A 13,208-nucleotide genomic window follows, 5' to 3' on the forward strand; every position below is an offset into this window, starting at 1 on the left:
CTTGATCCCAGGACCCTGGGATCATGACCTGAGCCGAAGGCAGCAGCTTAACCGACTGAGCCACCCAGGCACCCCAAAATTACCTTGTTTTTCAACCACTGAAAATTATGATGAGACTATTTAGATGCAAACATACCAATGTGTGGGTGAGGGAGAGGCAGAGCTTTTGAAACTTTCATAAATTTACAATAAAAAAGATTGAAGAGTATTGGCCTGAAAGTGTTCTAGAAGGCAGGGGTGGTGGTGGAGGAGGCCCCAGCAAGCTCCCCTGGGCTTCCGGACACTCAGGATCCCTGCAGAGGGCATGCAAGGAGCCTAGCACATGGTGGGTGCATCACAGATGTTTTTGACTGATGGACAAGGTCACTTTCCTCACTCACCACACAGTTTATCGTAATGTCCAGTGTTTCTCACATGGGCTGATGACCCAGCTGTTCTCACTTGCTGACTCATCACACTAGTGGGCAGTTGTCGTTATAAATCTACCTTCTTTTTTCTTTTTTTTTAAACTAAAGGAGTCACAGATGGGAAGGCCAACTGTTAGGAAGCACATAGTAAAAAACAACAACAACAAAAACACCTGACAATGGAGAGCTTAATACATTTAGCGTTTAAATTGTTCTTTGAGGAAATGGCTTGGGGATGAAAGGGTAAGTCACTTAGGTTGCACTGTTTATGAATATAATCTTAATTTTCCCCATATGCGGTAAATTTCCTGTTATCTTGTCTAGGTCAAAATGGTGCATTTAGATCAATTAAACAGTTACTAAGTATTCTTAATATTGTCAACCAATTACTTTTCCTTTGGCAAATCAGAAGACAGTTCAGGATTCTGGATGCCTTGAGACCTTTCTTATGAATGCTAATTATCCTTGTCTTATATGTGTGAGAAAATGTTCAACCAGATAAACAGAACAGCAGAAAAATTCGGTTTTCTTGTGCTCAGAATGGAGACTGGAAAAGGCTGACAGACGTAACAGGAGGCACACAAACCATTGCATGAAGTATTTGCACCAAAATTCGGGAGCATTTTATAAGGTTTTGAATCTTAATGAATAAGATGGGCTTCTCTCTAGCTATCACTGTTTGGCTTTAATTTTCTCAAATAGTTCTCTTGGTATGAATAGCTTTGCATATTAGAGGAAATGAAGAAGTGGCAAATTAATAAAACAGTTTAATTTCCTATAATCAAAGAATCAGGAAGATTCTTGAATTTGGAAGAAACTTGATAAGTTAAAGAGAATGCTGGGCATAGTTATTCTTCCAAAATACAGCATTCATAGTTGACCCCAGTAGTTTGGTGGCTATGAATCAGTGGGACTCTTGTTCTGCATTAAGTCCACATTATTATTACTCCCGGCTGATGCCTGGAATGTGGTGATGCAGACTATTCTCATTTTACTAGCAGGTTGGATTCCAAAATGTGCAGATTGGGTATCTGGAATTGAGAAGATGATCTGCCACGGAATCAATGTCCTAAGTGGAGGTTGGACAGCCAGGCCATAAGACATAAAATCCTTGAGTGCATTGTGCCCTGAGGTACAGCTAGTGACCCCACCCACCTTTTCACCTAATCATCGTTCAGGCTTCAACATTGCCTCCACGTGGTGTTGGACTCGAGGAGACCAGGGTTCAAATCCCAGCTCTGCCACACATCAGCTGTGTGTCTTTGGGAAAACTGACTTACCTTTCTGTGCCTCAGTTTGCTCTGCTGTGAAATGGGGACAATCATACCTTCCTGAGGTCACCAGACTCCAAGGTGTTCCCCAGTGATCCTCCCTCCTGGTTTTCATGCCCTTGTGTATGCTCTTCCCACACAGAATAGGGGTGACCTGTGTAACCAATAGGGTATTATGGAAATGACAGGATATGACTTCTGAGGCAAGATTATAAAACATATGGCAGTTGGCTCTCTCTTGGGTCTCTTGCTCTGGGGGAAGCCAGCTGTCATGTTTCGAGGACACTCAAACAGCCCCACACTCAAACAGTCCGTGGGGCAACACGTTGGTTCCAACAGCCAGCACGACCTTGCCAGGCATGCGAGTGAGGATCCTCCAACCCTTGTCAAGCCTTCAGATGATGGTGGCCTCGTAAGAGACTGAGCCAGAGCCACCAGCCACATCATTCTCATATTTCTGACCCACAGAGACTGTGTGAGATAATAAATGTTTCCTGTGTGAAGCTGCTAAGTTTTGGGGTAATTTGTTATGCAGCCATAGATAGCTAATATATTATCTCATGGGTGAGATAAGGTAGGAATGGAGTGTCTGAATAGAGAAAACACACAATAAATGGCGGCTGTTTATGTTATTATCCCATTGTTATGCCTAGATGCCTGGTGCCCTGATAGATTTCAGCACCAGAAATAGAACAACCGTCCTATTAGTCATCAGTCATGAGCACACGGACCACTGAAGATGGCAGGAGACTTTTTTTCTTCTTTCCATTGGGTTTCCCTCTGATCCCACAGATTGGTGAGCCTCAGCTTGTGCTCACACTCCCTTCTGCCCCTGGCCTCCCTCCTCTACTCTTTACTACTCCCTGCCCTTCCTGTCCCGACTCCCATCAGGTGGCGCCCAGGTGTCAGGAAGGCAGAAATGGTCAGGTGGTTCCTGACTCCAGCCTAGTGGATCCTTGAGCCTTCACAGAAAGGTGTGTAACTCTGGTGTTCTGTTATGTTAAAGACCCATTCCCATCAGGGATGGGGGGTCCATCTGAAGGACAGGTGTTAGCAACCCAGGCTGTCCCAATATTATATTAACATTATAATAATATTCACCTTTCCATGGCTATTCAACAGAGCATTTCCATCACACTCAAGGACCAATCTTATTTTTGCAGCGCCTTTTTTGGTGAAGAGTGGAAAGAGAGTTGGTTTCCTGATACCAGTTGCAATTTTTTGTGTAAACAGCCCTCAGTAACCCTGAACTGTGTACTATCTGAGTTCATTGATGGGTTGTTCCAGATGTTTTCTGGTGCTCCTGAGAAGTACTAACTCTCTGTCAGCACTGAGGCACTTGAGAAACACAAATCAGACACCAAATTACCATCCAGAATTTGCATTCATGCAGATATATTAAATTAGAGCCAATTAGCAATTATGGTAAATTCTTCCATTGTTGTGAGGCTTAGTGGAAGAATTCAAGAGAATAGAATTCTTGAGAGTGCTTATTAATTCAAACAAACATTAGGCTGAAGATTTCACATGGGAAAAAACTCAAGATGGAAATAATAAAAATACGATCAGGAGCTCATTTTCAAAGAGATCCAAAATAATTGAAATAATAACTAACATTTATCTTTAGGGCAGCACTTTTCCTATAAGCCTGTCCTCACTTACAGCCCTGTGAGGGACATCTCCATGTCACAAATGAAGGTGTTGAGCACAGAGTAACTTGCCAGAGGACACACAACTGGTAAGAAGCAGAACCAAGCCTCTGGTATCTTTTCCAAAATCCTGTGAAGCTTCCCCTGGGTGCCAAGTTTTGTTCTATGAAAGTGAAAGCATATAATTAATAAGAGAATGGATTATTAATAGATTTTAAAAAGTTCCTCACTCTTTTTTTATTGTAAAAGGATACATGACATGAAATTTGCCCTTTTAAAAAATTTTAAGTGTCTGACTTTTGATGTTCTACTTCTTTATCTTCACAGCATTCTAGAGCATCATTGTGCAACAGAAATACAACAGGAGTCACAGAGATGAGTCTAAATTTTCTAGTAACCACTTAAAAAAGCAAAAAAAAAAAAAAAAGGGAGGGTGCTTGGCTGGCTCAGTTAGTGGAGCGTGCAACTCCTGATGTTGGGGTTTTGAGTTTGAGCCCCATGTTGGGCGTAGAGATTACTTAAAAATAAAAATCTAAAAAAAAAGGAAAAATAAATGAAATTAATTTTGATGCTAGATTTTATTTAATTCAATATATCCCAAATCATTTCAACGTGTAGTCAATACAAAATTTATTACCATGATATTATACATTCTTTAGTTCTATACAAGTCTTTGAGATCCTGTGTGTATTTTTCACTTACTGCATGTTTTAATTTGGATCCTCAGTTTTCATTGGAAGCATTTAATCTGTGTTTAGATTTCATAAAACTTATAGTTGAAAGGTTGTCCCAAAGTTAAAGGTTTCTTTTTTCTTTAAGTTTTATTTATTTATTTGAGAGTGAGGGAGGGAGGGAGGGAGTGCATGAGCAGGGGATGGGGGCAGAGGGAGAGGGAGAGAGAAAATCTTAAGCAGGTTCCATGCTCAGCACAGAGCCTGACATGGGGCTCAATCCCATGACCCTGAGATCATGACCTGAGCCAAATCAAGAGTCAGATTCTTAACCAATTGAGCCACCCAAGCACCCCCAGAGTTAAAGGTTTATTTTTTTAATTTTATTTTATTATGTTATGTTAATCACCATACATTACATCATTAGTTTTTGATGTAGTGTTCCATGATTCATTTTTTGCCTGTAACACCCAGTGCTCCATTCAATACGCACCCTCCTTAATACCCATCACCAGGCTAACCCATCCCCCCACCTCCCTCCCCTCTAGAACCCTCAGTTTGTTTCTCAGAGTCCATAGTCTCTCATGGTTCGTCTCCCCCTCCAATTCCCCCCCTTCATTTTTCCCATCCTACTATCTTTTTTTTTTTTTAACATATAATGTATTGTTTGTTTCAGGGGTATAGGTCTGTGATTCATCAGTCTTACACAATTCACAGTGCTCACCATAGCACATACCCTCCCCAATATCTATCACTCAGCCACCCTATCCCTCCCACCCCCACCACTCCAGCAACCCTCAGTTTTAAGAATTCCTCATATCAGTGAGATCATATGATACTTGTCTTTCTCTGATTAACTTATTTCTCTTAGCCTAATACCCTCTAGTTCCATCCACATCGTTGCAAATGGCAAGATTTCAGGGGTTTTTTTTATGGCTGCATAATATTCCATTGTATATCTACACCACATCTTCTTTATCCATTCATCTGTTGATGGACATCTTGGCTCTTTCCATAGTTTGGTTATTGTGGACATTGCTGCTATAAACATTGGGGTGCAGGTGCCCCTTTGGATCACTAAGGTTTCTTTTTAAAATTTTTTTAATTTAAATCCAACTTAGTTAACATATACTGTATTATTAGCTTCAGGGGTAGAATTTAGTGATTCATCAGTTGCATATAACCCAGTGCTCATTACATCAAGTGCGCTCCTTAATGCCCATCACCAATTACCCCATCCCCTTACCCACCTCCCCTTCACAAAATGAAAGGTTTCTAATAACTGAATACAGTATCAGTTTTTAAATGTAAATGAACTTAAACAAGATTAAAATTTTAGTTCCTCATTGCACTAGCCACATTGCAAGGGTCCAAAAACCACAAGTGGCTAACGGCTACCATATTGGACAGCACAGATCTAGAACAGGGGCTCACAAACTTTTTCTGTGGACATATTTAGGGGAGCCTAATTAGGCTGTAGAGCCATATTAGGGTGTGGACATATTTGGGGAACCTACTACAGGTATGATTATAGTCTCATCATTTTTCCAATATAAAGACTTTATTTTCTTAGGGCAGTTTTAGGTTTATCACAAAATTGAGAGGAAGATACAAAGATTTCCCATACACCCCCTGCCCCCACACATGCACAGCCTCCCTCATCATCAGCATTCCCCCCACCCCAGAATGGCACTTTTTTTAAACCTAGGATCAACTTACATTGAGACATCATAATCTGGGGCATTGTTTGTTTCTGTCTTATAAAGAACATAGAGATGAAATTTTTAAATTCGAGAATCTCTGTTTTTTACTATGTCAGTTAAATCTGTCTACGTTTATCACGATGGTTGATATATGTAGACTTATTTCCACTAAACTGTTTGTGCTTTTTATTTATTCTTTTTCCCCAATAACTTCTTTTTTGTTCTTTTTTTCTGCAGTCTACTTGATCAAATTTTTTTTACCCTCTTCTGTTTTGAATTCTACTAAGTTAAGAGTTATTATTCTTTCTTATTCTTGTAGTAATAACCTTAATATTTTAAATGTTACCTGTTTTTTTACAACTAGCATTTTGGGAAGTGTGCACACACACACACTTTCAGAAATGTTGGTGTTTAGCATTTATTAACACGGCCCGAACTAAAAGATGAAGCTACCAAGGACATGGGACAGAAGCAGGTACCCCTCTTTATACAATGTATCACTGCGTTGTATGCACTGAAAGGCTTATCCATCTGGCTCCGGACAGACTAGGGTATATGTAAAGGACAGCAGCTGTGCATCATGCTTGAATCTCGTACTCCCACCCCCTCCCCCAACCCCCACCTCCAGCTCCAGAAGAGCTTCTAGTGTTAGCAGCAGGTAGTCAACAGATATTTGTGGATTACGTGTAGAGTGGATGGAAATCCCGTGGTTAGGATATAAACTACCAGGAATGAATCATCAGATTCAACAAACAGGAGACTTCACATCCCTAGAAGTTATAGATTAAAAAAGAAATCTATAGATAATAAAAGAAATGATATCAGTTTATTATGGAAAAGTGAAGAAATACTGATAACTGAAAAGAGGAAAAGTAAAATTAGCCCACCCTGAGCTAACACTGTTAATATTTTTGTGTGCATATCTTTAAAGTCTTTTTTTCCTTCTGCTTATAGGTATATGGATGTAGGTTTTTAATGCTAGTTTCTTCTTTTTTTTTTTTTTCACTCTAGCTGACATCCCTCTAGTTACATTTCTCATGGAACTCATATAATCTCATGATTACTTTCTAGGATAAATTCTTTAAAATAGGCACTGAGCCAGAGGGTTTGTGCCTTTCCAAGGCTTTTGATACATGCTACCAATTGCCTTTCGGAAAGGCGACACCGATTTGCTCTGTCGGGGTTCAGTGCTGTGAATGCAGTAACACTGGAGGGGCTCATTCCCCACCGATAATTGAGTCATCTGAGAAATGCTGGTGGGGGTAGAGGTGGGGAAGGTGAAACTGTTTTTCTTCCTCCCTCCTCTGTGCCAGGCACTCAGCCCACAGTGGTGGAGAGGAGACGGCTTGGAGAAATACTGAAAGGAAGAGGCAAACTAATCTGTCCTTAATGATTTCCGTCTGATTAGGGGATTAAGATATACAGAAAACGAGAAGGGGCTGCCTTTGCAGATGGGCAGCACACCTACATATCTGGGGGGCACAGCATTTCTCTTCTCGGTGCCAAAGCATAGCAAGGCTCAGACTCAGGTCTCCCGACCTTTCCATTTGCATCAGAGCAAGCGGGACACGGGAGATCAGGCAAAGGGGTCATGGAGGTGTGGAGGGCTCCACACTGATGGGGGAGGAGGGTAGACATGAGAGGCAAGGTGCCTCACTCCCACCCAGACCCTGGCTCCAGCCTGTTGTCCTTCCCAGGTTCTGCGACAGGATTTCCTTACTTGGCTTTGATTCTCATTGTCCTTTCCCAACATCGTGGATCGGAAGTTTTGTGCTCTTGAGGCGTCGTGAACATTCTACATGAATGGGACAGCAAGGGACGGCCGTGAGTAAGAATATTATACCTATCTTCTCCGCTCATGGGCATATCCCCCTCTGATCCACCAGACATCACTTACGAAGCCCAAGTTCAAAGATAAAGGGATTACAAGTGTCAAGACAGGAACAGCAGAGCATTAGGCTAAGCCTGGGGCCCTTCCGAGCACGCAGCCCTCAGGTGATTCAGATCCTGAGGCTGGTGCTGTTGGCGCTTAACTCTTCTCTCTACCTCTAGCCTCTGGCAACCACCGATCTGTTGTCCTGCCCTACGGTTTTGCCTTTTCAAGAATGTAATATAAAAAGAATCCCACAGTGTATAACTTGGTGAATCTGGCAGCTACCATGTAGCATATGCATCCGAGGTTCCTCTCTGCCGGAGCGTGTCAGTCCTTCATCCTGCGGATGTACCGGGCTTTCTGTCTCCGCCCCAGCTGAGGGGCAACCTTAGTCTTAGGGCTGAGGGGCATTCCTGTTCTGTGAATTTTCAGATTAACCTGAATCTGTTTTTTATTTTTTATTTTTTTTTGAGGCAGATCCTGGATGCCGCTGCCTGACCCACGCCCCATAGCCAGTTGCTTTGGTCAGAAGCCCTCTCTTCTCCTTTATGGTGTGGTGAGGAAAACAACATGCAAATGAAGTCAGCGGTGAACTCCAGGCTGAGGAAGGTTTGGGGAAGGCACTGGGAGGGGTTTGTACTTCAGGAAAGGCCATACAACAAACAGGAAGAGTGTGCGTTATGTGTGAAGGGTTACCCTGAGCCAGCATGCTGAAGGGAATGCTGACTTCTTAATTTTCCAGTTGAATTTATTCCTTGAGCTCTGAATCGACTTGGTAGACACTGGTCTACTCCAGGTCTGTGATTCAGAGAAAATTCTGGAAGTCAGGCAGGCAGATCTGTCACTGCCCTGGTGCCCCGAGGCCGGGTTTGGAGCACTCCAGTGAGCTCCTGCCAGGCTGGACTGCAGGGCCTTGTGTCCAGGTGGAGGGTTGGACCGACCCAGAATGGGAGGCAGAAGAAGTCCACACACCTCATGTAGATCATGAAAGAAGACTCAGGTAGCTGAGCCATGATGCTAAGGCGGCCTAGGTGTAAAGATGCATCTGAGGCTTTCAATGCTGCCCTCAGCCCATCATGCTCAAGGCTGTTTTGGTGCATGGGCTCCCTCCTGCAAGCCCCAGGGCTCTCCACCTACTGGAGCGTGCTTGGCACCTGGGCAGGCTGGTCACAAGTGGTGGCAGTGAGTAAAATGACGGCCAAGTCCAGTGTGGTGTGTGTGTCTCTGTCTCCCAGAGGCCCCAGCAGGATTGAGCCCTGCATGCCCACAATGGACACCTTCACACTCCAGGGGCTGGCCCCCTCCCCCCTCACCTCCTCACTTCCTCGGACCACCCCCTTAAAGAACCTTTTGCACTTGAACCTCAGGGCCTGCAGAAGAGGTCAAGCACCTTACATGGGGGTCCAGTGTATTGTGCCTTCAGAGTCTTCTTGGTCTAACCGGTGTGTCTCTGCTCAGATGGCATCCTGGACTCTCCTTCCCAACCGTACCTCACAGCACAGTGACCGCTTGTCCTGAGCACCAGCTAAGGTGAAACTTGCCTTTTCCTCTTCCTCTTCCTTTTGCTTTTTTTTTTTTTTCCTCCTAACATGAGTCAAGTTCCTGGCATAGAGCAGGGCCTCCATGGTCATTGCTTATTATTGGGGAGGGTGAAATGCTGACAGAGCCGCTGGGAATGCGTGCTCCGTATCTGAAGAGGCCCCCAGAGACGGTGGAAGAAACCACATTGAACTCGGTCATCTCGGGATGTACCCTGAATGTTTTGTGTCTTGGCTTTCCCCCCCTTGGCTGGGTTGTGGGGCTTTTCCTGAGCTGGGTAGGGAAGGGATAGAGCTGAGAGTGTGGGCGTCTGCCTAAATCCTCTTGAGGTTATTGGAGAGGCTATTATTTGTCTTTTTTTCTCATCTTACTCCGTGTCAACTTGGGGGAAGAAGAGGGCAGGACCCGGTAAGTCGAAGGCTCTGGTGTGGGGGGTCCGGTCCCCTGACATCCGCTGCTGCTCTCCTTGGGGGCCACTCCCGGCTAATTTGTGACCTGTTTGGTGTCAGGTGTCCCACCTTCACCCCCCGAGGCCCCTCCGCCCTGTCCACCGGCTCCCCGCGCTGCCTGCGTTCCTGGCCGTGTCGTTCGGATCCTTTGGGCTCACTGCGGTGGCAGCTTGGCTTGGACTAGCGAGGGCTGTCTCCTCACGGTCCTCGGTGGAAACTTATTTCTTAAGAGAACAAGCCGTAAACAGCGAGCAGGCTGGTGACCGGAGCGCTCTGTTCTAACAGTGCGAAGAACAGGTACCTCGCATCCCTCTCCCCCAGCCAAGCCCCTCCCCCAGGACGCCACGCAGCGAGGGGCGGGGCACGGGGAAGGGCCTGGAGGCCAGCATCTGGCTGCTGGCTTCCTCCAGGCCTCAGTCTCCCCGTCTGCAAAAGGGGTGAACAATAATAGCGTTCACCACACTGGAATTTTTTGTTCTACTTTTCTTGAAGAATAACATCCATAAGCACAGCCACTGTATGCGTACAGTCGACAGATGTTTCCAAACTGAGCACGCTCAGGTAACCAGCATCCAGATGAAGAACCAGAACTTTCTTTTTTTTTTTTTTTAAAGATTTAATTTTTTATTTGAGAGAGAGAGAATGAGAGAGAGCACATGAGAGGGGGGAGGGTCGGAGGGAGAAGCAGACTCCCTGCCGAGCAGGGAGCCCGATGCGGGACTCGATCCAGGGACTCCAGGATCATGACCTGAGCCGAAGGCAGTCGCTTAACCAACTGAGCCACCCAGGCGCCCCAAGAACCAGAACTTTCTTAAGACTCCTCATGGTCTCCTTCTCTGCAGAAGAGGGTTGTTTTGAGGATAGATGAGCTGATATTTGTAAAGTCCTCAGAAGAGTGCCTAGCACGGAGTAATCACTTTAATCACTATTTGTTAAAAAATAAATGAATTAGAAGGGAACTTCGGCTTTCTGAGGTTGCAGCTTCTTACTTTATTTTAGTGAAAGCACAGCTATCTTGCAAGTTCAGGCCCCCGCTCTCTCTCTCCTTAACGTGCAGCAGGCAGGATGAATTAAGACTCTTCAAAATAATCAATTATTTCCTTATCACAGAAGGCCAGATGGTGCATTATTCGGCAAACAGCTTCTGTGGAATGCCAACAATTTTGCTTTGATGAGAAAAGAAATATGCAATTAGGCTGCTGTCATCCTCAACAAAGAGCCAGATGTTCGGCAGCCAGACCTCCAGGAGGAGCCAACAAAGCCTGGGCCCAGGTTAGGGGTCTGGGGGTGACGGGGGAAGGAGGTCTGGAAGGCACTTCCTTTGTCACCTGCACATGCCACGAGAGACACAAGGAAAACTGGCCTGAGGGCAGTTCCCCTGGAATTGGCCAAAATGGCCTGAAGCAGGGTCGAAGAGTTAGTACATGCACAATTACCTCCACACAATGTTTTAAAACTTACAAGCAGAGGAAATGGTTATGCCATTATGGTGACGTGTTGTACTTTTATTCAACCTTGGAATACATCTGTGTTCCTTCCCTTGTCTTTGTTACACAAAGCCAATTAAAGAGAAAACATCAAAAAATCACATTGAACCATTTAGAAGGGGGAAAAATGATGGTTAATGACGTATTTTCTAGAACACATGAAATTCTGGGAAGGTCGTTAAGTATTCTCTTCTACCATCACCTGGGACCACTTATAGAGCTATAAAGACACAGGGAAGAAGGTGAAAGAGGATCTGGAGACATCTGATTGGGGGAGGGGGGACGAGAGGGCAGGAGGCAGCTCCTGGAGGTGTTGGCGTATCACGTGGCCCTGGAAGGTACTCTCACATTTTGCAGGGAGAGGCCTGGACAGTAAGAGCAGTAAGGGAAACAGCCAGGTACTGGTTTCTAAAAATTTATAACATTCTCTGGAGGGCAGAGAGACCTTTTTAAATCTTAGATCTTACTGATTTCTCTGGACAAGGGTAGCCAGTGATTTTTTTAAATTAATAAGTAAATTTGCTTCTGAGTTTGTAGGTTCATGTTCCATTTTCTGGAAATCAAGACCTTTTTTTTAAAAAAAAAGATTTATTTATTTATTTGAGAGAGAGAGAAAGAGAGAGGGAGTACGAGTTGAGGGGGGGGACAGAGGGAGAGAGAGAATCTCAAGCAGATTCCCCACTAAGCATGGAGCCCAATGTGGTGCTCCATCCCATGACCCATGAAATCATGACCTGAGTTGAAATCACGAGTTGGTCGCTTAACCGACTGAGCTACCCAGGCGCCCCAAGACCATTTTTATTAGGTTTAGACTCAGTCCTCTTTGGGCATGTCTCAGAGGCCAGAGCTGCTTCCATGGTGTAGAATGCCACCACCATCCCTGAGTGGAGCCTCTGTGTGTCTCTGTTGGAGGAATTCGGTATAGAGAAAGGTCCAAATGGGAAACCAACTGGGGATGTCATGGCTCTTCCAGCTCTTTCTTCTGTCCAGCCACAAAGAAGTTGGATGCAGTCCCCTTTATCTTACTTCAGGGTTTTTTAATCAAGAAGAAATGTATGGTGACTTGGGTGTGTGTGCATGAGGGAGAGAGAGAGAAAGAAGGAGGTAGAGAGAGTACTTCATTCAATGCCTATGAATGTCTGAACTCTAATAACTTGGGTATGCAGATTCCACAGAAACAATCCATGTATGATGTCCCAAAATAATTTCATTAAAATCAGGGCCTTACACTGTGCACGAAACATCCGGATTTCAGATCCTGTGCAAATTGACTGTGGTTGCTGTGGGCAGGAGGAAAGTTTATGTCCTTCAGCTAGTTGAACTGAAGTCCAATTGGCTGGATTGGACAATTCACAGTTTCTACTGTAGTCCTATACTAACTCAGCAAAAAAAAAAAAAAAATCAAACCATCAGGTTGTTAAATTTGTAAAAGTCTGCAAGGATTTTGTGAACTCTTTGCATTAGCCCACTAATTTTTCCAACTTTCTGATATGAGATGTTCAGTCTGGGTTAGAGTGTTTCTCTTACCTCTTAGGCATTAGGGCTCCCAAAGGTAGGTAGGTGAACATACTGTTTATAAGGATTTGTAAGGATATGAGGACGGGGGTAGATTATGAATTGGTGAATATGGGTTTCAAAGTCTGTCTACATTCCCGTCATCCTCCAGTGTTCTGTCCTAACAGAGGGAGCATGGCATTCTACTGCTGAGGCACAATCATGCACAGCTTAGATGTGCCTGAGGCTTCCTCTAGGAAGAGTTATACAGCAAATGCAGGTCATCATCAGTGGTAAACTTGAGATGGCACTAAATTCTTTGATACTCCTCCCATTGCGAGGTGGCTGCTAATTCCCCTCTCCTTAATTCTGAGCAAGACTTAGTGATTGGTTTGTCCAAAAAATGTAGTGAGGGGGATATGCTGGAGCTCCTGAGACTAGGTAATAGGAAAACGTTTGGCTTCTGCCCAGACTTCTCAGAACGCCCACTCTTAGACCCAGATCCCATGTTGTAAGGAAGCTCAAGACCTGAAGAGAAGCCCATGTGGAAATAAACCAAAACCCCAGGATGCCAACTCTGGCTGAGCTCCCAGCTGACAGCTAGCACCAACTTGCCAGCCAAGTGACGGAGCCATTTTGAAAGTGGATACGCAACCCCAAAGGAG

At 44.5% G+C, this 13,208-nt stretch overlaps 1 long non-coding RNA gene across 1 annotated transcript; it reads left to right on the plus strand.

The window, feature by feature from the left end:
- The first annotated feature begins 8,847 nt into the window (after positions 1 to 8,847).
- LOC145723827 (uncharacterized) lies at positions 8,848 to 12,348 on the plus strand. Its single transcript, XR_014149150.1, has 3 exons — positions 8,848 to 9,521; positions 9,623 to 9,859; positions 10,673 to 12,348. It is a non-coding gene; the product is annotated as an uncharacterized LOC145723827 (long non-coding RNA).
- Positions 12,349 to 13,208: the final 860 nt, after the last annotated feature.

Source organism: Leptonychotes weddellii, chromosome 10, assembly GCF_054177405.1.
Source record: "Leptonychotes weddellii isolate Sample4059 chromosome 10, ASM5417740v2, whole genome shotgun sequence".
Taxonomy (NCBI): Eukaryota; Metazoa; Chordata; class Mammalia; order Carnivora; family Phocidae; genus Leptonychotes; species Leptonychotes weddellii.